The sequence below is a fragment of the Pezoporus wallicus genome, unplaced genomic scaffold, assembly GCF_028554395.1.
Source record: "Pezoporus wallicus isolate ANWC-B61680 ecotype Strahan unplaced genomic scaffold, APGP_CSIRO_Pwel_v1 contig_8791, whole genome shotgun sequence".
In the NCBI taxonomy this organism is placed as follows: Eukaryota; Metazoa; Chordata; class Aves; order Psittaciformes; family Psittacidae; genus Pezoporus; species Pezoporus wallicus.
This window is the reverse complement of record NW_026635603.1, coordinates 601,733-624,585: the sequence shown is the minus strand read 5'-3', so window position 1 is coordinate 624,585 and position 22,853 is coordinate 601,733. Positions and strand designations below refer to the sequence as shown.

At 41.5% G+C, this 22,853-nt stretch overlaps 1 long non-coding RNA gene across 1 annotated transcript; it reads left to right on the top strand.

Annotated features, from left to right (window-relative positions):
- The first annotated feature begins 363 nt into the window (after positions 1-363).
- LOC130592540 (uncharacterized) lies at positions 364-15,212 on the top strand. The gene is made up of 4 exons (XR_008970565.1): positions 364-567; positions 1,274-1,415; positions 12,918-13,045; positions 15,013-15,212. It is a non-coding gene; the product is annotated as an uncharacterized LOC130592540 (long non-coding RNA).
- Positions 15,213-22,853: the final 7,641 nt, after the last annotated feature.

The following is a 22,853-nucleotide window of genomic DNA, read 5'->3' as shown; positions in this document are numbered from 1 at the left end:
CAAAACACCCTGTTACCTGCTCTCCTGTTGCTAGCTCTGCCTTGTCTCTCCTTAATTCTCCTGGCAGGGCTATGATGGTGATGATGATTTTTAATGCCAATTATTTTCTATTTGCTTTCTCTTCTAGCTGTTCTGTCACCCCAACACTCATGTGAATCCAGATTGCTGAAGGCTTGAGCCCCTTTGCCTTCTGTGCAGGGTTAGCAAAGAAAGCAAAAGCACTTTGACTGTGAAACCATGGGCAGTGTGAGAAAGCAGCACCCAAGTGGAAACAACCACCATGTCTAGGAAATGTTTTATTCTATGAAAGGAGGTTAGAATATCGAGAGCCACAAGTTTCATGCATAAGTTCACTCGGAAAGTGTAAACAGTTAGGAAAATTGTTCCTTCACTGATATTTGCTTTTCTCTTTCTGTCCGAGTGGAAGCCTTAAGCCTATGTGAATTACCGTGGCGGGGAAGGCCTGCCAAGATCTCTTTCTGAATAGTACTAAAACGTCTCTGGAATCCGTTCTGTATGAGCAAAGCACAGACAGTACCTTTCCTCCAGCTCTCGCAAGCTAGTTTGGTAAATAAAATATGTGACCGCAACAGAGCTAGAGGGAGGGAAGAAAAAGGGATACAGCCATCAGGCAGCCTAATGTAAGGAATAGACACTCACCAACAAGTCCATGGCCATCCACAAATGATATCATATTTTAAAAAGGCTACTTCACTAAAATATTTGTGACAGAAATGTGGGCGCCCGTAATAAGTGTGTTGTGCTGTCAGAAGAATGCATCGTCTTAAAAAAATATGCCAAGTAATAGGGAATTTGTGGCCATTTATCTTATAAAGCTGCTTCCTGTTCTAGAACTCAGTGGGTCAGAAATTCACTGCTGTAAACTGCACAGATCTATTGGCTTCTAATTTGTAACTGGAAACAGGGTCTAAAAGGAGTCTAAGCAAGGTCTGAAAAACTTCTATCTGTAATGCTTTTCATCTTTCTATACAGGACAAATAACAAAACTGTATCTGAAATAGGGAATTAACTGTGCTAGAGAGTATGGGACTGACCTAAGCTAATTTTCTCCCTTACACATGTACGCTATGGAAGGGTGTTTTGAAAGAGCTGTTTTGGAGTTGGGTTTTTTTTTTGAGGCAGAGGTGAGAAATCATTTAGGAGATTATATGACTGTGTTTCCAGATACAGCAGTCCCAGCTTTAGCCTCAGGTGGGGGAGTTTTCCATTTCCCTCTCAGCTTATATTAAATTACATTGCTTTCTTGTCATAGGAGTAATCCTTTGATGAGAAAACCTTGACGGTGTTTCAGAAGAGGAAGAAAATCCGCCTCTGCAGAGCCACTAGAGACTTTGCCTATTACTAATTGATTCTACACGGAGAGCACGCAGTGGTGACAGCATCAGTCTGAAACGGTGAGACAAAGCGTTTCTGACCTGCTTTAAAGTGCTGCATGCAGGAGCTCTTGGACATGTAAAAAGTTTCTCTTTGCCTGCTGAGGTCTTCTGTGCCACAGGCAGTGTCAGGGTGGTTTGTTCTGTGTGTGTTGGGAGGGATAAGGATGGGGACCTTGGGGGATGCCCTTCAGGTGTAGCACTGAAGTCCCTGCTTAGGTGGAGGGGAGGTGGAGAGGCCACTCAACCCCAAGGTTTTTCTCAGTTTTAGACTGATCCATGCAATGATTTGCAATGCCCCTACCTAAGGGGCATTTCACTCAGAAATTTATCTAGTGGAACAATCAGCTACAAGTGCAAAATCACCATTTGTTTTGCCTGGTTCTGGTAGGGGAGATGCCCAGTGGGAATGGAGCTATGCTTTCAGTTAATTCAGCCTGTGTCCCAGGCATGGGCAACATGGACATGGTGGGAGAAGCCCTTGTGGCAGCAGCACACAGCACAGATACTGAAGCAGAGGAGGCAGCACACCAGCAAGGCTCTTGGGGCAGAGAATCCCAGCGCAAACAGTCTCAGCTGCAGGGGATGCCCCAGGCCGCCCAGTCCACTGCAGAGATTGCCCAGGCAAGTCTCAGTAGATGCAACCCAGACTTCACATCCAGCTCTGACAAACCAGCTACAACTGTCTCCACTGGCACTTGCAAATGGTTTGTCAGCTGTCCTCTTCTGCGGCTGTGACTGGAAAGGTTTTCCCAGCCTTACACAGAGTTTGCAGGGTTTGTTTGGTCTGCTTCAGTCCTTTTTGTAGCATGAAGTGGAGGAAGAATATTTCAGTTTTTGTTACAAGGCAATGAAGTCATCCTTCTTTGGGAAAAATGTTGCTAAGCTACCTCCTGTCTGCTGCAGCCTGGTGCAGTGCAACAGCAAATTGTTTGCCCTTGGGCAGTATTTTATCAATCCCTGAAGGATGGGCACCATCCCTGGCAGCAGTGGATTGCCAAAGAGGAGAGATAAAACCTGTACATGCCATGGCAAGTTGTAGCCTATCTTCCTTCCCCTTCTGTAGGTGAGACAGCCTACAGTGCACCTCCAGCTACACCTCCATGAGGATATGGGAGGCTGGGGACAGGTGAGCAGTCCTGCTGCTCCAGTTGGCCGGTTTGCTGCTATAATCCAATGTGCTGTGACAGCCCTTTGCTAGGTTAGCAAAGAAAATAAACACTTTTAAGAAACTGCTGCTGATCCAGGAGATGAAACCGAGAAGCTGATAATAGTGAGCGGTTATGAAAGGCCTATGATGGTAACGCAGTACCTTGGCAGGCTCCCCTCAAAAGAAAACAGGACATTCCTGGCACACCAGGTAACACTTCACTTTAGAGTTACTGCCACAAAAGGCTGATTAACTTCTAAAACACAAACAAATCCCCCTGCGCCCCGTTGTGAGGACCAGATAGCAAAAACTTCAGAGGTCCCATACCTTCCAAAGGGGGCTCCTGGAAGTATGAGCAGTGATACGTTTAGCAGGGTCTGACCTTTAGCTTTGGGGTTTGCATTTGTTCGTTGTACCTGTGTTATTCCATATAGTTAAATGAAACTCTAAATTCCGTGCTTGTGTTCATATAACCTGAATGCATAATTTGAGTGAAAGGTCACTGAATGTTGGAAGGTCTATAAAATAGGCTTTTGCTTGAAAATGGAGTTTCTGAGGAAGTAATAACTGATTGCACTCAACAGTCTTGCATGATTTCAAAATCTAGATTTGAGCCTGTATATAAAAAACATTTGCTTGGACTCATTCCATGTAGATTTTTATTTCTTATGAATGCCATGATTTAAGAAGTTCCTTCCCAATCAGTAGGCTTGAAATTAGCCATAGAGGTCACGTCTCAGGAATTTCAGAGTTCAACTGAAAGACGTTTTCAACAGTAGTATTTTAAATTACCCTTGTTTTGTGGTCGTCTCTTCTGAGCTATGCTGCCATTATGGAAAGCAGCACAGGCTGTGGAAGCTGTGTCACGGATAGAGTGTGCCAATAACCAAAGTTTACAATGAACAGGAAATTTTGCTGTTTTGTAGTTTTATCTTCCAAAAATAAGTGCAACAAACAAATAAGTAGATAAACTTCAGCAAAACTGAAAATTAGTGATTATTTTTATCCCTACTAAAATTTTCATTTGCCTACCAAAAATCCAATCATTCACACAGCTCTAATTCTGACCATGTGAGATTTCTTTCACAAAGTGTTTGCGTTCTATAGTATTTATTTATGTTCATAAAGACATTAAAATACCTTGCTTGAAAGGGAAAATACTTGGTTTGGAATTGAAGTCCTCTGCTACTCGATAGGCATGAGAGTTGCCTCTATGGGTAGGCTCTCCAGTCAGGTGATATTCAATGTGCTGTTTGGCCAAGAGCTTTTCCATAAAGCCCATCTGCAAAAGGGGAAACTATTGTACCAGAACTTGTCAGGTGAAGCTCCACATGTACTAAGGAAGTGTATTTTTACAGTGTGTTGGACATTGCCGTGTGATGCCCTTGGGAGAAAATGTGTTGGAGGGAAAGATCTTCCCATGCATGCCGCCTGCCTCATCTTGGCAACCTGCTTTTCTATGGTGCTGGAAAAGAAATACCTTTTGGAAATGTCTTGTCACTGTTAGAAGCAGTTCTGCCCTCTTGGAGATATCGGTTTCTTTATATCCTGTGTGGAAACAACAGAGAAATTCTATCAATTTACATACTATAAATTGAGTTTGATTATGAGATATAGTTTGTCAGAAAACTGAATCTGGCTTTATAACACAGAATTTTTCACTAAGCAATTATCAAAACCCACAGTTGTAGATAATTTCACAGTAAGTAAACGTCCCTGAACAAGTCATAATTGAGATAATGACATAATAATATGTAAATAATACTGGCTGGGCTCTAACATATGTTTCCCCTCCGAAAATCTTAATCACCAACTTTTCATAGGAAAAAAAAACTTGCATATTTTTTCCTTTGTCAGTTAATTTGAACTGACTTTCTGAACACTGTAATTAATGATTTCCAAATGATCAGGAGCTGCCTCTTCGTTCTCTGCAGACATTTTGGAAACAAAACCCGAAGGTGTGAGCCCAAAGCTCCATTTGTCTGTGTGATTGATGGGGAAATAACCCAGAATGGCAAGTTTCACTCTAGATTTTTTGGTAAAGCAAGAGAAGTACAAAAACCAGGCTAATTTGCAGATCTGAGCACTTGTACCGCCTACGAGTCTTACTTTACCCAAATCCCAACTGACAAGCTTTTGATTTCTACCTGTAGGCTACCAACAGTTTCTTAGGGTAAAAACTAGCAAGTCAGTTCTGCTCTAGTCACTTCCAGAAAGCCAGAGGCATTTGTACCTGTGAACAGAGGGGAAAGACTGAACTAGAGTTAAAAATCTGGGAATGGAGGCAACTGCACTGACAAATGCATTTATAAGTTCTGAGTCCAGTAGTCACACAAGCTCGTTGTTCCCTTATGAGCATCTCAAAGAGCAGAATTCCCGATCTCTGTCACTCTCACTCCCATATCTCTTCTGCATAAAGCAATAATCCTTTTAAGTAAATTATTGTAGGAGGATGGCCTCGCTCCTCCTCTGCTTGCCAGCTGAATTACACATCTGGGATCTCTATCTATAATAAGCAGTGGGAAACTGATCCTGTTTGACCTTAGTTGACCTCTTTTGGAGCTGGGTTTCTATCCTACCCTGTCTTTCCCTGACATTTGTTTTATTTGGGGATCACCAATAGCCTCAATGGTGTCTAAGAGGGGTTCACCTCCTCTGCCTCTTTTAGTCTCAGATGTCCAACTGCTCCTCAGCTTTCTTTCAGATTCAGGCCTGTGCCCCTCGTGTGCTGCCCTATGCAGGGAGATGCTTTGGTGATAGCAGCCACCATGAACCAGCACAGCTCCGAGCAGTGACCCAGCCACATGCCTTCTCTGCCTGAGGGGCTGGTATTCCTTCCCCTGATCTAAACTACAGCAAGTTTTCATTCTATTTTAGCAGCAACAAAAATGCAGAAAACATCCCCCAAATTACCCATCCCTTGCCTATTAACATGCCTGTGTCTTAGCAAAGTGCAAAGCCAAACCAAGGCTGCTGAAACTACTCATTAGAGCTGCGTTGCATGACAGCTGCAGCATTCGTGGTGAAGTGACCAAGTGGCTTTTGGAACTTGCCAATGGGATGCAGATACTTGGATCTATAAGTTATTTGTTCAAGTAGTCTTAGTCAACAGTAACCAGAAGTCAGTGATTTGTTACAGCCATTCTTGTCGTCTTAAGAAGATTAGGCAGTCACATCTCCCTTCCTGATAGTTCAGCTGTCTCATCTGAAAAGCACAATTAGTCAGGTAAATGGTAGTCTTGTTGCCTCTCTCAGTAGAGCCTGAAGATGTACTGAGGGCTCTTTAGTATTTATCATTCATTCATTCATTCATTATATCAGTTGTGTCACAGAGCTGACTTCCTCAGAAGTGTGTATGAACTTAAAAAGGCTGCAAAGAATGGACTGGAGATGTTTTTCAAATGAATGTTAACAAATCTCATCCCAAATTTCCACTGTTTGGCTTTAGGGCCCCTTTATTCTTAGAGCTTTCACCAATGGGCATCCTCAAGCAGTCTTAGGCAGCTAAACGGGGGAGGTTTTGGCACTAGCAGATAGACAGCTCGTCTGCCCTTCCAAGTCTGGCTCACAGAAAAGTCTCAGGATGTGATTTCTTCCTGAAACCAGGAAAAGGGATTTTGCGGGACTGGTACCACAAAACACTTCCAGTGTTTCAATGTACTATACTAAAGGGAAAAGAGAGGATACGGGAGTACAGATGCCAGGCTTCTTGGGCTTATGCATGCTTAATGCTGGGAGTTACTCTAAGAGGCTCGCTGTAGAAAAGGGTCCTGGATATGTGATTTTGGGTTGACGTTCAGGTCAGCCCTTGTTCTAGATGTGCCCTATGTCTTTGAGTCCCTAAGTATTTCTGAAAATTCTGAGCAGTATTCATTTCCCCACTGAGTTTGCAATGCAAAGGATTGGTAGATGTGTTGAGAGGTCTATGACTAGGCTGACTTTACTCAAATACAACTCTTTCAGTCAGCTACAGATATGGTCTTGCGTAGTCAGGGCTGATCTAGACTGGCACAGCAAAGCTGAGCTTTACCTTTCTGCGGATAAAGAGAGACTGGCAGGCTTAAAGCTGTCAGTGCAGCTGTTTTAGTCAATACAAAATTAATTCAAACACTTCAGAATGGGGAAAATAATCAAAGGAAGATAAACATTAATGGTTTGATCCTAGGTGGTTCTCTTTTAATCAGCTACATCTGGGGTATTGTGTTCAATTGTAGGACCCACTTCACTTGAAATGTATTGAAATGCTAGCCAGAGCTCAGAAGTGTTAAAATTAGCCTTGGAAAGGAGAGGTAAGATATCTATGGACAGAGAACGGTCTGCAAATAATAAAAAGATGCACCCTTCATGGACAGAGGAAAAGGATTTAATCTGTGAGAAGTAAAATAAAAGTAAATTAAGAAAAAAGGATTTTAGCCTGAGCAGTGGAATATCAAAGCAAGGACTTCCAAGAGGAAAAACGTTGTAAAGAGCAAACTTGGACTCAAACAAAACTGCACATTTTAATAGCTCTTTTTTCTTTCTATTCCCTCCAATTTATATCAACCATCCAACACAGTAATAGTAATATATCCTCACCCTGAAATTCAACGGTGAAATATGGATGGATTTTGAAACAGCAAAATGTGAAGCCTATTAAAAAGAGTAGCTCAATGTACCCTTACATAACCTGAATAGTACTTCACAGACCCCTAATAAACTAACAGGAGCATAGGCACAAACCTAGGACTTGGTAAATCTTGCACTGAAAAATTGCACATCAGTGCGTGTGTTTCAATAGCTGATGAATAAAAAGCGTGTAAGAATCTGGGATCCAGGTGTTAGGGGTGAGCACATAGAGATGAGTGATTGACTCTGCTGTGTTTGGTCATTTGGGGATCTCAGTCTATATTCACCAGAGATGGTCTTAAGGCTGAGATCACCAATCTAATTTCACTTTTCTAGGCATCAGTCTGGAAGGAAGTATGGTCCCTAACGTAAAGACCACTGCTTTATTTAGTAAGCCATGTAATCCTCTTGTGTAACATGAGCAATAATATCACATTACATACACTGTAACTAACAAATTACCAAGATTGATCTTGTAACTCCGTAGAGAGAATGACCATTTACTACCCCCCTGTAAAGCATTTGTATAATCCAAGCTATAGTTCTTAGCACAGGAGTAGAAAAAAACATCATTAGGCAATTACTACAAACATCGTTTTGATTTCAGCAGAGGTTGCTCTTTTTTAACCTAGTCTTTCAGTCTCAACTTAGCCAAAGACCACTAATAAGTGCAGACAACCTCTTGTAAAAACTGAAGTGTTAACTTGCTATACAGCTGCTAGGAAGAAAAATTCTTTGAGATTTCCAATACACGTTTTAATTTTTTAGGTACTTTAAATGGACAATAATGCCTTGCAGCCTGGAAAGAAGAGTGATGAACAGTGCAATCTATATTCTCCCTTCTATACTTAGAAAGAGTGTGCTTCTGACTCATACGTTGGGAAGATGATTCAGGTTTTATATTTTTCATGTTCATAGGGTAGAAACTGATGTTAGTACAACAGTGTTTGGGAAGATATGCTCTAATAGTACTTTGTATTCTCAGCTGGCCCCAAAATCAAGATCATAGAATCATAGAATCATAGAATAGTTAGGGTTGGAAAGGACCTTAAGATCATCTGGTTCCAACCCCCCTGCCATGGGCAGGGACACCTCACACTAAACCATGGCACCCAAGGCTTCGTCCAACCTGGCCTTGAACACTGCCAGGGATGGAGCATTCACAAACCTCCCTGGGCAACCCCTTCCAGTGCCTCACCACCCTAACAGGAAAGAATTTCCTCCTTATATCCAATCTAAACTTCCCCTGTTTAAGTTTTAACCCATTACCCCTTGTCCTATCACTACAGTCCCTAATGAAGAGTCCCTCCCCAGCATCCCTATAGGCCCCCTTCAGATACTGGAAGGCTGCTATGAGGTCTCCACGCAGCCTTCACTTCTCCAGGCAGAACAGCCCCAACTTTCTCAGCCTATCTTCATACAGGAGGTGCTCCAGTCCCTGATCATCCTTGTGGCCTCCTCTGGACTTGTTCCAACAGTTCCATTCCTTTTTATGTTGAGGACACCAGAACTGCACACAATACTCCAGGTGAGGTCAGTAAAAGAAGAAACATCAGCAACAAAAATACATCTTTCAGACAGAGATGTGTGCAAGTATCTGTGCAGTTTCACAGCCCTTTGGCTGCCACAGCCCAACCATTAACTCTGTCACCTACCAGCGGTGTTTGCAGCAAGGAAATGTGGGCTGCTGAGTAAGAATCAACCCAACATACCATGCCACTTCCTCAGACTCTTCAATTCCCTCTTTCTCCTCCTTCACAGGGGCATCAAAGTGGGTCTCTGCGCGTTTGGAGACAAAACATCCCAGAGTTGAGCACTGCAGAAACAGGTTCATGTATTTAGACACTGTAAGATTTTCCTGGGTTGTCAGAACCATGGGGTGTCCTGCCTGGATTGTCCCATCTGTGTCAAACAAACCTATGCTGAGAAGTTATTGCATCTGTCCTGGACTTGTCCAGCAGCTTTATGGGCTGTCAGCCAGGGCAGGTGATTGGAATAACAATTCTCCCTACGTTTCTGAGGGAGACTATAAGTGCAGGACCGCCTTTTACTGCTGTTTCCCTCTGAGAAAGCCTCAGGAAAGGCCAAGATGGTAGGATATCACACCATTTTACGCCCCTTGATAATATGCTTTCACCAGCAGAAGCCTCTAGCGCGCATTTGCCCAAGTTCTCTTGTTTGAGCTGATATAATGCTGCTGATAGGGCAGAATGGGTCTTTGGGATAAAAATGTGCAACTTTAGGTTAGTAGTTTCTTACAAAACCCAGTGACTGATCTTTATGATTTTGCAGGTAGGTAGGCAAGGATAAACTCAGATGCTTTTTGAATTAATATAAAAGTTGCCATTTGTTTAATTTTTGATAATAGACTAAAACAACTCAAAACCAGTAATTTTTGTCCATGGTTAAATTCTAATTTTTTTCCTTATCTCTGGCTAAGGGACAGCTCCTCTCCACAGTTCAGTTACAGCTCCCAAATGGGCCCATACAGGAGAGCAGCCTATTTCAGATGAATGAATGCTGGGGAAGAGAAATGTGGGGTTTGTTTCTGACTCTGCCACTGAACTCAGGCCAGTTAATTTGACCTCTCTGGGTGTTCATTCTTTCCCCATCCTTTTTCTTTTAATCTTTGCATTCTTCAGGATATGGATTCTGGCTTGCTATGCATTAATATGGCCCCCAGTGCAATAGTTTCTCACATCTAATAGTAATATGCAAGTAGGAGTAAATACTGATTCTATTGCAGCCAAATTCCCAGTGGCACGAAGAGATTACTTTCTTTAGCCCCACCATCACAACCCCCCTCCAACTCTGGACTTTTAGCTGCTATAAACACCTCTCCTGTACCTACATCTCAGCGTGGAGGTGGCAAGTGGTTACCGTTTTTCTTGCAAGACACAGTATATTTTCTAACCCTGTACTTGCTAATTTGGAATTACCAAAATGGGTAAAGGTTTGCAAACCTCGAGTGCAATGTGTTTAGTATTAAAAAAAACCAAAAATACATAAAAATAATAAAAAAAATTGCTCTTAAGGGAATTGTGGAAAGGTTCAGGCAGAGAGTGCTGATCTGACGAGGCAGATCTCTGTGCGAATTTGCTGTCTCACACCAACCTAGCAACACTGTCACTCCTGTCAATGATAATATATCTAAGGACAAGGTTTGGAGAGGGAAGGTGCACATTTCCTAGGTCTTTAGGCTTAGGTAGCTGGTTGGCAGTTGTGAGATCCTGTTAAACTCTGAGATGCAAAATACAGTTGCTTTCAAAATCCATTGCCAGTGGCGGTGACAGATGCTTTTGGGAATGACACCCAGTGAGCTGTGAAACTCACTTGTCCACTTGTCCCTACTTCATGTGTTATGGGAATATGTTTACACTCACACTGTCTTGAACTGTTTGGGCTTTTTTTTTCAGCTGGATGAAGTGTTTTACAGATGCAGCATTGCACACACTGCAGAAAGGCGGTATGTTGAAGTTTATGCCCACACAGTAGGCAGCTCTTCCTTGTTTTATCTGGGGATTCTTCTCCAACGTTAACGATTTGTGGGGCACAGGTACGGAACTTCTGTTGTCAGACTCTAGTAAGGTGAACATTATGGAGCTGACATCCCCAGCCTTGATCCTAAGAGAGGTCTGAGTGATCATTTTAACCACACACAGGCAGTTACTTCACCACCATTTGGTGGGTCTTCCACATCCCCTGTTGGTGGGGCATCCATCTCTTCCGGCTGAGGCCTGTGCCCTAACATGATCTGCTGTGGCAGGGCTCACGTTTCATATGTAAGCTAAGCAACTGGTCTTAACTACACCTGGGGTTTGTGTGAACCCCAACTGCACATGGTGTCTGCAATGGATCAGCATCCCAACGCTTCCTCTTCCTGGTAGCTTTTTACCTGAATACTGGCAAAGAACCTATTTTTCCTACCATGGTAATTCCTCTCTTTTTCTACTCTAACAATTGTTATGATTATCTTGGGGTTTTGTCTTATTCTTTATTGCATTAAGAGAAAACATGTAGACAGGGGTTTATTTGGAATGGTTCAGAAAAAATTTAAAGGGAGATGTACTATGAAGTTGGTGAATGGACTAAATTGCCCATTCCAGAGAAATTATTTTGTGTTAATGAAACACAGTCCAGCTATTCTATAGCTGTCTTTTATCTCACATTTCCAGCAGGCCATTTTGTTTGAAAACCTCAAATAGTGTGCCAAGATGAAACCTCTGCAGGTGATGGGTCTCCTCAGGAGAGGCATTTGTTTTGTTTCTTTGTCTGTATTTTGCAGGTTTCTTTTGCAGCATCCTGTGCTTCAGTCTCCTTTTCAGCAGCCTTTCAAGGTAGTATTTAAAGAGCTCTTGGGAGCTTTTGGTATCAAAGTAAACCCCAAAACTCAAGACAACTGTGGGATGTATTGGGGAGCTACCAAATGAGGGAGCTGAGACCACCAGCTTCCCCTTGGAGCAAGGAAGACCTGAGGGAAGGAGGAGGATTGTGCTGGTAGGTGGTTTTATGAGTGAGGCGGTATGCTCTAGAAGGGCTCCAACACACAGCATGTTTCCTCACCTCCAAGGAAGATCCCTGGGGTAACCTGGCACTAACTATCCCTCGAGCCTCATCCCTCATATATCTTTTAACAGAATTTGTTTCCCCTATTGGCTCCCTTGTAACTAGAGTTCCACTTGGAAACTAAATTCAGGGGCTGGATGGTTCCTACATTTTTATGGGGTCTTTTTCTTTCACCCTGATATTTATCATAAGAGAAATGCAAGTCTATTTCCTAGGTTTTGAGACTATTTTGTGTGCCAGTTCTCTTAGAGAACCGGAGAGAGAAAACTTATCTGATTAACAAATGTAAAATCCACGGATAAATAATAGCCTAATTCAGATGTGAAATGTCCCTCTTGGAGTGTGCTGCACTCTTATCTGCTCTGTACTTTGTGCCCAGTTGTGTGTGTGAATGGGTGCAGTGTCTGCTTCATTACAGAGGATTCCTAAGTGCAAGATAGACTCAGATGTAGAGGTGAGACGTTACCTCCGCTTGGAGCATCAGTGACTCCAGTGCCTTCCCTCTGCCATGCCATGGGGCAGGGTGGGTTGTAGATCTCCCTGGTAGAGGGCGACTGGCCCCTGTCCAGGCAGGGCTGATGGTGTTCTTGCCGTGCCATCTTCTCCTGGATGATCCATGGTGCCAGTGTGGAGGGCAGGTGAAGAGGTTCATGTGCCCCTTACATTGCTGAGGAATGTGTCCCACTGGCTGGCAGTTCTGTTGGCAGAGAGAAGGGATGCACAGGTAAAGCTAAATAAAGACTAAAAATCATCAGAAGAAACTAAGGTAGTATTCCTCTTTATGATAAACTTGGGAAAAGTGAAAACAGGTCTTGTTAGGGAAATGATCTATAACAAAGGTGTGCACTTAATTGTTAATTCTGTTAGCAAAAGGCAATGCTACTGAACATGACATAATAATCTTGGCTAGCACAGGAAGGCGTTACGTGAAGTATTGTGGCTGCATGAAATACCTTCATATTCATTAATAGCTTCTGTTTCCATACTAGCTTAAGGCAGGGGATGATCAAACTCACATGTAAGGCACTGGCTGTCTGGGACGTAGGGAGGACCCCACCACCTCTTCCTACCCCTGCACACACTCACACACAAACACACACACATTGTGGCACAGGACAGCAGTGAGGAGGAAGCACTGCATTAGACAGAGCAACCCTCCTTGTAGCAAATGTTGTGTCCGCCAGTAAGCTTTCTCTCTGCAGTATGGTTTTCCCTGTAGCAGCAGTGGTCTCTCTGACTACCATCCATTCCAGGGTGCTGCTGAACATGCACATCTCCGGGCTCTTCAGTTGGGTGGACTACATGAGTGTATGTCTGCAAGAAATTTTGGGTATATATCGCAGACAAGACAAAAAAAAGGGTTTTGAATTGACAAATCAGTCCAAACCACTGAGGTTATAACTCCTTTTTTTCTTCTTCAAGCAGAACAGTAAAACAGACCTGTTATTGGCAGCTCATTAGTAGTGAGACAGAGGCAATATGTACCATGACATCAGAGTGCTGTTTGACCCACATCTATCATTTTGTTAGAGATCCTTATTCTGGGCCTTTCCAAATGCCTATAAGACATGCAGAGCGTAGAACTCTGTGGCATAAATAAGATACAGATTTTCTACTTTTTGATGTGTTTAGCACATTTTTGTTACTTCCTTTAATACCACAGACCTTACATTCTTCAAGCATTAGGAGAACAAAAGGCTGACATGAGGGGGGGGGGGGAAAGTATTCAATAAAAAGTATCATTCTGTTCACCTACTTAGCATTTAAAATATAATCTGTTTCTTAAAGGAAGATCGAATGAATACCACAGCTGAGTAACTTCAGATATAAAAAGTTCCTTCATTAAATCAGTTGTTCTTTAATTCATAATAGAACTTAAATAAAGAATGACTTATAGGCAGCTGTTTCTAATATTGAGTCCCCACCACACATGAAAGGAACATTATTCTTACAGCAGCCTCTCTACCCTTGGGTGTTATCAGCCGAACATGTTTTGAACCCACCTAATGCATTTGAGGTAGCTTGGGTTTATTTTTCTTTCAATAAAATAAATGGTTTTGTAATTAAATTTCTGCACTGACTGTGCTTAATGGCTACATTGACAAGTGCTAATGTATGGGAAGAGAATGAGTTTGAAATGAAACATGCTGTTTTCCAATCTGCAAGCAATTTTGCGCTGGGGCAATCAAAATCTTGTGCCAGTGAAACATTTTCATTAATCTGCTAGCGTAGCGCACACTGCCCACTCAGCAGCACAAGGACACTTCTTTTTTTATTTTTTTTTTTTAACAACAAAAATATCATGAAGTGAGCCGTTGTTTGAAACCATTTTGTGGTCTCTGGCAGCAGGGCCTGTGTGGAAATTCGCTGACTTTACACCATGAAATGTTGCAGCTGTCTCAAAAGGGACTGGCTGCTTCAATGTTTGAGTTCTTGGCAATAACTCAGCTTTCAAATCTGTCTCTTTCTTTTTTTCTTTTTTTTTTTTTTCCCCTTAGCTAAATTTATTTTTGAATAAATCTTCTCATAGAAAATTGAGAGCAGCTATTACATATTTGGACTTCATTTATGAAAACCACTTCAAGTCATCAAGAAGTGCATCAATCCAGCTCTAATGTTTACAATACTTTCATGACGGGGAAACTAAACAATACTGTATTTCCCCCATTATCTTCATTTAGGTAGCACTGCGTTTAAACACGAATGTGACTTTTCTTTGTTTCATTACTTACTGCCAGACAAACAAAAAAAGAAACAAACCCTGCAGAGATTTGCTCCTGCGTAGCTGGCTGGGAGCTCCATACAGGACCTGGCCACTAGAGGGTTGACTTCCCAGCAGCTGCTCTTCGCAGCCAGAATCGCAGGGCTCTTTTGTCACGTAAAAAGGCTGAGGAAAAAGCAAGATGAAGCTGTAACACCTTAAATAGGCAAATAGGATTCAAGCTATAAAGAGGGTAAAAATGCCCAGAAGCCCAAACTACCCGGCATTTTTATTCTTTTGGGGTTTCTTTTTCCTTTTATCTTGTCACAATATGACATGGGCACAGTTATTTTCTCTCCCTGAGGAAAATGTCCTAGAAATAACCCAGAACAAATTAACCCCCAGACAGCCTTTAACAGCAAGTACTTTAAGTCAGTTGGTATCTGGGATCACAGAGTTAGAGGATCCCACTCTTTTCTTCGCCATGTACTACTTCACTGGGGACAAATCACTGCTTGGTATTTCAGCTCTTTCGCTGTGTGCAGTACTTGGAGTAAGAGAGCTAAAACAAACTAAAATGTTCCTCTTTTGAACAGAATAATGGAGAATGAAATATTGTCCCAGTGCAGACTTCTCCCATCCAGCAGGAAATTGTACCTCAGGGGATGGCTCACTGCGAGACGAGACATCGCCAACAAAACACCATGCGGTGAGAGCTGTGTGATGAAATGACAAGGATCAACCAATATCGGTGATGTTATAGCTTGTAATAATTATTCTCATGAGGCTGCTTCACCCATGCTAAATAAACAGAAGAGAGTTGCAGTTTGTGTCAGAATCCATTAGCCGAGCCCTAAAGCCAGGAGAACGTACAGTATGGGAACTTGCTGCATCTTTTCTGTGTAAAGGGTGATTATGTTTAAATAGGCTCAGATTAGCCGGCTCTTTTTTCATTCCTGGGTCTCCAACTTGGCATCTGTACTGCAGGATTGGGAAGTGGCATGGCAAACAGGTTATTGCAGCCAGGTTCTCCGCACAAGGCACTAAGCAGAATCACAGTCAGATATCTCTTTCCTTCTGAAGTTTGTAGCAGAGGTGGAAAGGACAGTTCACTAGACTGTGCACCTTAAATCCAGAGCTACGCAAGATAGGCATTGAGGTAAACTAAGACATCAACTTTTACTACTGCAACTCGGCTACCTGATGAATTCTAAGGGAATTCAAAATGAATGCTAGCTACTGAAGGATGGATTGATACACAGGTACAAGAAAGAGGAAGCGCTGATTAAATGTAGCAACATTCTAGGGTGGAACAAACCGTAGGAGGGGGCATTTAGAGGGTTGTGGCAGCAGCTTAGCAATTGGACTGCAGACTCCAGCAAGGATGTTGGTACTTATCCAACAGCAAGAGAATGCCCTCAGTCATTTACAGCAATGCCTGCTGCAAGCACTAAGGCTATTAGGGGCTGAGCAAGAGCCCTGGAGAAACACCTCTCTGAAGTGTTTGCTGAGACCAACGGGGATGGACATTCTCCTCAGGAGCTGGCAGAAGAAATCAGTATGCAGTAATGCAGCAGATGATATATTTATCCAACAGCAAACTGCACAGGCAAAATACGTGAGGTGTGAAGGACAAGGAGGTCTGCAGGGCTGACTGGGGAGAGCAGGGAAAGTGGGAGAGGTACCTCTGTGTGAGCAGAGCAACATGAAGGGAGTTAAGGATTCTCTTCAGGGCAGACTGTTTCCAGACAGAACGGTTCCTGTGCCTATCACAAAGGAGGACTTGGTCTCTCCTTTCCTATGGCTGAAGAAGAGGAGTTGGGCATACCCGTCTTGGTGGTAGAACTACAGCAACTTTCAAGCATTAGGTTTACTTTAACCCCAAATGACACAGAACATATGTGCTGGTTGGGATATAAAACCAAACACAACACACCCAAACACCATTAGGAAGGAGTATATTCTTGGCAACCCAGAACACATCTCAACAGGCACTTTGAACTTCTTTGTATACACAGTTCAGACATTTCATACAACCAATTGTTTCAATATAATCTCTCTATGCATTACCAATTAGGACGAAAGCACAGGAAGCCTACGGCAGCATTTTAAGGCGCTACACATTGAGATTTGTTGACAATGATATTGCCATTAAGAGACGATGAATTCTGAAATATAATACAACTGCAGTGGCTTAGACAGAAGCAGAGGTTTTCTTTTTAATGGCAAAACTTTGATTTTATTGTTCTTAATATTAATGTGTTGGTTTTTTCAGACTTTGTTTCACGCATCTGAGCATTGCATCCAAGCCACAGTGTGAAACATCTACAGTTACAAAGGGGATTGTGCAAAAGAAGTGCTAATTTCTAACAGTCCAGCTCTTGAACTAGTTGAAAACCAGCCTTGGAAACAGTTGTCCAAGAAAACTAAAGTTATCATGTAATAATGCCTGCAGGGGTTCCACAACTGTTGCATAGTTTAGAACAAATTTGGCACTTCTTGAGGTAAGTCCAGTAAAGAATATAAAGCGATCACATCTGCCAATCTACATGCCTGAGTGAGTGCTGCAGCGTGCTCTGGATTGGGTTTATGCCTCCCTTTAAGATCACAGCTCCCCCAAAAGAGAATTCTGTCCACCCAGTATAGCCCTTGGCAAAATTTAGTTTCATATCATATACTTCTATATACCCTTGTACCACAGCAGACGTCTGAAGTAATCCTTATACTGGGTTGGTGTCTCTCTCATGGGTGTATAATATACCACAATTATTGATGAATTTTGGACTGACTTTCCAGATTGTTACATCATCTTCTGTCACAAAATAGAAGTCCATAACATGAAAAATGTGCTGCCATTGATTGCAAGAAGTTTAATGCTCCAGAGATATTTACACAGGATCTGAAGAATCTGTGGTTATGAACAGTCATGTCCCGCATGCTTTTTCTCTCCATGTAATAATGGTATATTTTCATAATTAGGCTCTTGGAAATCCACACATGTACAAGCAGTGTGTCCTCCACTTTTGTATTTGTATAATAACTGTTCGAAGAGAACTATTCCTTTTAGAGATTCATTCTTCAGTAACTCTTGATCCCTTCCAGGTGAAGGAAATTGTTCTCCATGCTGCAGAGAGAGACTACGGTCTTTTTTACTTTCCTCCATTCACATAACTGGTGAGTCAGTTTGGTGCACTGATGTCAATCCAATGAAGGAGTCAATTAAAGGATTAAGCCATAGTTTTTTGTCACACTAGGAGAGACCTGTGAGATGCAATGATGTACAAGTCACTGGGCTTTCTCTGTATAAGTTAACAGAAGTAAACTAGATTTACACTTTTATATATATATATAAAAAGTAGATACCGGCTAGTTTTTTCAGCCTACCAACATGCCATTATTTTGTAAAAATGCAGTATATGGACTGGCAGAATCATAGCATCAGTATCCCAGATAATGCCTTTGTTGTTTAGATTTCAGCTCTGTTACGTATAATTACATACAGTATCAATTAATTTTCTTCTTTATGATTTTCATAACTCATTATTGGGCTGAGCAGAAATCTATGTCATATATTTTGTTAGCTGTATGGATTTTCTCATTGACAAAAAGGGGTAACTTCTGTAGAAACTTATGGACAGACTCCTCCAAGTTGTAGGGACAGCTTGGGAAAAAGCAGATGCTTATTCAAAATCTAAAGAACGGAAGACTGAAATTGGCATCGCGGGCTGGAGGCAAGAACTGACCTCTAAAATATTGAATGAAGGAGGTATGGGAGAAGATTGTAAACAGCCTTGAAAATGATTACAGCTGGATAAAGTCAGAGAGGAATGTGAAGACAAAAACAATATAGCTAATGAGACCCTTAAAAAAGCTTCATGAAGTAAGCTTGTCTTTGGCAAAATTGTTGGAAAGGATTTTACAGCGTTCCAAATAGAGAACTGGGGGATAAGGAGGAGAATAGCTGTGTGGGTGCGCTGTATAAGGTTGCACCCCAGAGAATATTAGACCAACGCTGATATTAAAATATGCAAGTAATTGCTGTCATTTTACTGGAGTTTTCTCTGCTCATTTTGAGATCAGATTTTCTTCTTGTCAAGTTACTTTCTTTGAGAAATTTCCTGCTCTGTCATGGCATGTGCCATAGTGGGCACACCACTTCCTAAGAGTCCTCAGAGCACTGCTCAGCAGCTGGCTCAAAGTCAGGGAGTGAGAGAGGGCTCCAGGGTAGCCACTGGGACCTAAATATGCCATAGCTACAAGGTCAATAAGCGTCTCGTTTCCAAAACACTGTTACCCGAATATTGTGGCTCAATAGTCCAAGCAGCTGTGCTTCCCTTCGGCAGCAGGAAGCTGGCAGCTGAACTTATTTCCGCCTCCATCTCCCACTCAGGCATATTCTTAATGCAAAACCACTCCATTCGTTTTGGGGTATATCCCACAGAACTGTAATTCCAACCTCCTTAAAATTCAGTTTAGTTCTGGTGTATGGGAACAGTGCAAATGCTATTTTGGGGAGTAGAAAGTGAATTATTTTGCAGGCCTGCAGAAGGATTCCTCCTGAATATCGTTTTCCATGCAGTTAGATCTGTATTCAGCAGTAATCATTCATGTAGGCTATGCTATAACTATTTGCTGCACATGTTGAATTTGAATGATGACTTACTGTTATTATACACTCATGTATATTCCTCTAGTTCCCAGAGGCCCTAGTCAGGACAAAGTTTAGCAAATGCCATACTAATGCATACAAAGGCAATCCCTTTCTCTGGGTCACAGAAGTCACAAAGAGGGGAAGTGAGAGACAGCCAGCACAGGTAGTACCATCACATACAGATGTTATACACATTCTCATCTTTTCCCTGGCCATGACAGATACATGAAATTAATGACAACTATTCTAATCAGTCCCTTAAGACGTCATTACAGGCTCTTACAGGGCACAGTAAAGCTTTAGCTAATAGATTTACTGTCTCTGAACTGGGGAAATCTGTTCCTTTCTACTATGGGAGAGGTTTGGATTGTAGAGAGAACATTGAACTTTTAGGTAGCACTGTGATAAAATTCACTGCTAGTCCTTAAAAAGGAAAAAAAAAAAAAAAACAGAACTTTTGGACACTCATTATTGCCTTCTAATATGCATACAGCACCACAGAGCCTGAAGTGCTATTCTGTCTACACTCAGGTTTACTTTAGGTGTGGAAAAATGACACAGAGCCAGAACTTGTGGAGTGTGTTGGTTATTTAGAGGTGCATAAAAGCCATAGAAACCATCAGCATAAAAGCCATGGAAACCATCAACACCAAAGCAGTGGGCTTGTAATATCTGGTTAGTCGATTTCTTTCCTCTGTAGCAAACATCAGCTCACAAACAAGGGAACTCAGGGTGAAGGACTAAAGGAGAACTTATGAATGTCCTTCCTTACCAATACAGTGCTATAATTAGTACAGAGCAACAGCACCATCAAGCTCCAGCTGAACAATTACATCCCAGGAAAGTCAACCAGCAAGTATCATATTCTAAACAGTCGCATCTGTGTGGTAACACATAAGTATGCACCAGTGCCATCTAGCCAATCCCCAGTGTATGTCACTTCTCGTGCTAGGCAAACCATGAAACCCTTGTTTAACAAATAATGTGTTTTACACGCTTGGAGAAATTTGTAGAACAAATTCTTTTAAAAAAATACGTATTTATGACAGTGTTATTGTAATCAATATACTGAGAAAAAATTGCAGTGAAATCTATCAATTAAATGTTATTACTTCGGCCATATAAACTGTCCAGAGCTGGCTGTCTACCCAATGGCCCTGTCATCGTCAAAGCTGTCCTGATATGATGTCCAGAGAAAGTTAGAGAATCCAGCTGTCTGTGGAATAACTTTCAGAGACAATAAACATAGAAATTCAAGGAATTTCCATTGAACTAAGCCAACTATTAAGTACTAAAAAAGCTAGTATCTCTAACTAGGGGCGTTACGCGTCCTGAGAAAGCTGCAGTCTCAAAGCTACAAATACGCAGACCTCCATCCAAGCAAGAGTATTTTGCATGTGTCTGTTTGACAGTAAAGTTCAATAAAAGAAACAGGTTTCCCAGTTTAAAACTTATATCACATCTAATATAATAACCAGAGTAAAATGAACTATAGTTAATGATCCTTGGAGTCTTCCAAAGCAAAACCTAGGATCTGAGCAACCAGAATTTTAGGAACGTTTGCCTTTCCATCAGGACTTTGTGCTTCAGCCTCGTTTCTGCCAGAAGGTCATGGATGGTCAGAAAGTATCACTGGAATTAGAATTTTTTTCTTCCTCCAGTGTAACTGGAAGTGTTTTAGGAGCACTAATGACATCCCCAGCCCATTGAAGATAACAGGAAACCTCCTGTGGCTTCAAAGGAACTGGGATTTCACTCTGTAACTAATGAGAGAGAAGGCTGGTGGAAAGGGGTAGTACTTTAGTTAGATCAGCTGTCTGAAGTGCCGTTCTCATTGTCACTAGATGGTGCAGCAGAGTAGCTTTACTTTGGATCAGTTGAACTAGAACTTTGGAAAATGCCATGCTGAGGTGGGGTTTTTGCAGACAGAGCCCTTCATAATATAGTTTTTTCTCTAAGAACTATTTCTGTTTGCAGTTTGAGCATTATGATCTTCTCTAACACTATTTGGAGCTGACAGAAAATGAGTGCTACCTGTGAGGACTAGCCTAATATCACTTAGGTTTAGCTAGCTATGCCATAACATGCCACATCCTATTTATTTAGGAAAGCTGAGTGATACAGTTGAGAACAAGACCCTGAAATGTTACGTTCATCACTGGAAAGGTTAAAGATAACTTGTGCAGATGGCTTGTTGGGTTCACCAAATTTCATACTTGAGCTGGCTAGAGGGAAGAAAACCAAGGATTGTTTTAAGTAGTTTCTGTGATTTGGAATTCAAAGTTTACATGACACTAGAAATTGATGTCTTTTCGCTCCTGTTCTCTTGTTTCTTCCTCTCCTCTTCATCACCATAGGTGGAATAAGAAGCGAAAGGGATGATTCAATCCAGTGCTGTGGTGGATCATCTAGAAGTCTTACTCAAACCACCCCTTATTCCTAATATCAAATGATAAACCTGCTTTGAAGTTCTCCCAGCAGCAGTTCAATGCCTATCAGCACTCTATTATTTGTCTAAAATCTATGGCTGACAATTCCTAGCCTGTACTTCATGTAGTTACTGGTATAGCCACTTCCACACAATAACAGGATATTTCTTCTGCTGCTTTATACCTAGCAGTTTTACAGCTTAACAATAAAAATGTCTTCCTTCTTTTGGGAAAAGGCCAATTCTAATATTAAAACATTAGATGTGCTTTTGATAAGCGAAGCTCATCGAAACATGCAATATTGGAGTTCAGGTCTCAATCAAAATTATCAGCTTGTCTTATTGACTTGCACTATTGCTTGGTAACTACATCGTGTGTTGGGAATACAGATAACTTGGGAATTTACAATACGCTTTATAGTTTGAGCCTATCTCAACAATAGAAAGAGACTATGCTTTGAAAGGATAACGGCACATGTTCATCTCAACTATGATTTTGAGAAGAACTTCACAAGATAATTGTATTTTCACTTTGTAAATAATAAGAAAACTGCAATTTGAAGACAGAATAGTATGAGAATAGTATGAGAACAGTGTACTGAATTGCACTGGGCTAAGATTAAAAATGCATACTTCATTTTTTTCCTCTAGAAGGTTTCCTGCCAACTCTAAGACAGGATATGATTTTGGAGAGAGAGAGAAGTCAGATTCTTCAGCAGTCCGTGCAGACATTATTTAAAACCCTTGAGACAGAATTGCAAGAAACAGAAGTAACCAAAATAAGTCTAAGTGCTAGTTCTCAAATTGCTAAGTCTTCATATAGTAGAACTGATTATATACCACATTTTCATTACCTCGGTATATTCTGTAATTTGTTCTGTGAGTTGAGCACGTTGAAAGAAGGATATGGAAATTCACTGATGATGAAATGACTGGCAGCAAACATGAAGCATGACTCTCTCAGAGACTTGCCATATCTGTTGAAGGGGTGAAACTTCTGAACTGTGACGGCATGAGTCACAGTTTGTGTCTTATTGATTATTGACAGAAAAACAAATTAATACCAGAAGACAGCTGCTCTGGAGCTCATATATGGGTTAAATATTCTTGTCAACTGTGTACATGTGACTGTACAAGCAAACGTTGATGCATATTTGGGCATGCAAGAACACATTCTTCAAGCAAAATTATGCCTTGTTCAGAAAATGCAATGCAGTTAGGTATAAATGAAGATGTTAGCAGAGTGCCTACATTTTTCCTGTTTGTTTTCTAGAAGAAAAGATTTACATTTTGAGCAACTCTTTGGAGTTCTGCAAAACTACAGCAAGCCAGTTTGTGTTTCTAATAAAACAAGAGAA